The sequence below is a fragment of the Palaemon carinicauda genome, chromosome 25 (genome assembly GCF_036898095.1).
Source record: "Palaemon carinicauda isolate YSFRI2023 chromosome 25, ASM3689809v2, whole genome shotgun sequence".
Taxonomy (NCBI): Eukaryota; Metazoa; Arthropoda; class Malacostraca; order Decapoda; family Palaemonidae; genus Palaemon; species Palaemon carinicauda.
Window position 1 is genome coordinate 25,276,754 of NC_090749.1, and position 2,523 is coordinate 25,279,276.

Sequence of the window (2,523 nt, forward strand, 5' to 3'; positions counted from 1 at the left end):
ATACATATAAAAAAGAGAGTAATAGTAGCGCAGAAGATAAGAGGCAATTTGAAAACCTTCAAGATATGCTATTAGAACATAATATGCAACAAACAAGCCACATTCCAACAAGAAAGGAAAATGTCCTAGATCTAGTATTTGTGAATGAGGTGAATTATGTTAAAGAAATAATAGTGTATAACACGGGAATTTCAGACCATAATGTCATAAATTAATAGTCCATTCGAAAGCAAGTGATCACAGAATTAATCAAAGCACAAAACATTGGGAAGGATATGGAAAATATAATTTTCATAATAAGAATATAAAATGGTCAGAAAAAAATGAAGAACTGAATAAAGAATGGAAATATGTGTTTGTAAGTGATAATATACAGGTAAATACAGACATACTGTACAAAATACCGGAGAAAATTGTTGAAAAATATGTACCGAAGAAAAACAATAAACAAAAGACATGCATACCATGAGAAAGAAGGATCTTATTTCAGAAAATTAGAAAGTGGAAGAAAAATCTTACAAAAGAAAAAAATGTGGAAAATGATGGAAATAAAATGTAATATAGAAAATGCAAAACAAAAGATTATACAGTCAAAAGAAAATGAAAAAAGGCACTTAGAAGAAAGGACACTTCAAAATATGAAAAAAAAAACTAAAGTACTTTACTCCTATGCAAAAAAGAGGAATAAAGGGAGATTAGAAATAAGCCCTCTAAGAATTGAAGGACGGCTAACGAATGAAAAAAAGGAAATATGCAACATATTAGCAGAAAAATATAAGAGTGAGTTCACGCCAAGAATTGCGAATGAGAATAATGAAACAGAAATGAGAGAAGAAAATGTTGAATATCTAACGGATATAGATATTAATGAAGCAGATATTGTCACGGCTATAAACGAAATTAAAAATGGATCGGCAGCCGGACCGGATGGAGTTCCAGCGATTTTGTTAAAAAAAAATGCAAACACTATTGCGAAGCCGCTTGCAATACTGCTAAGACAAAGTGTAGATATGAGCGAGATATATGTTAAACATAAATTAGCTTATATAACCCTTATCATCAAAAGTGGATCAAGACTAGAGGCAAGCAATTATAGACCTGTTAGTCTAACATCACATATTATGAAAGTGTATAAGAGGGTAGTAAAAAAGAAAAAAAATGGATCATTTGGTTAAAAAGTAGATTAATAGTGCCAAAAAATATACCAGGAAAACTAAGGAAGGCGCACAGGACATTAATCCACTACGCACCAGCATCGATAATGCAGCGACTATTTAATGTAATGCCAGCTCATCTAAGAAACATATCAGGAGTGAGCGTAGATGTGTTTAAGAATAAGCTCGATAAATACCTAAGAGGCATCCCAGACCATCCAAGACTGGAAGATGCAAAATACACTGGAATATGCATTAGCAACTCTGTGTTGGATATACGAGGTGCCTCACACTGAGGGACCTTGGGGAACCCAAACAAAAAATATGGCAATAAGGTAAGGTAAGGCTCTCTCTCTCTCTGGAACTTTGCATGACACCTACATGGGGTTCATTCCCTTTTTTTGGATTTATTTAGGCAATTATTAACATAAAGGGATAAAAGATGTAGAGGATTAAGTAGAGACGATAGAATTGCCAACTTAAAATTCTTCTTCATCGTTTTCTTCAATACAAAGAGCTCAAACTATAATGTTTCTTTTCCCGCTAGTTAAAGTTTTTCCGCATTCAATAAATGAACAGCTTTTCTTTAAATTTATATATAATACTGTTTAAAATTCATACATTTCGCGAAGAATAAAACCAAGAGGTATATTAGATGTAACAGAATCTCTTTACACTATAAATAAAAAGCAATGTCATAATGAAAAATCTATTATAATTTTGGAAGAAAATTAAATATAATAATCCAAAAGGCTACCAGAAAAGAAAAGAATAGAAAAAGAAATATAAGAAGAATCAACTATCTATGTCAACTCCAAAACATCTCCGAGCATAAGTAATTCCTTACTGAGAGAAGTGTTAAAATTCGCAAGCATAAAAAACAACAACAACAACAACATCAACAACAGTAAACTAACAAACAAAGCTTACATGGAATATGCATATATGCAAAGGGATTTAACTTACTATACACGATACTCTTAGCAATTAGACAAGACACTCTGTTTTGATGAAAGACTGCAATAATTATCTTTTATCATAAATTAGTCATTACCAATCAGTTTATAGAAATTCACTTTCTGATTTTGGCTGTCTTTCTTTCCTTCCTCAAAACGAATTATATCAAACATAGAATATTTTATGGAAAGAGACGAAACCTTCCTTTAATCTCGCTATTTGAATATGAGTTGTTTTTTCATTAATCAACATTCAATGATAGAGAAACTCTTTCATCCAATTTCCAAACAAAGGATTTAATCAAATCTCTGCCTGAAGCTCCCTTTGACTCCCTTCCTAATATGGCCTCCCAGCTGCAAAGGATTTTTATAAATATGCGTAACCTATTCTCTGGGGGAAATTATTAATATTA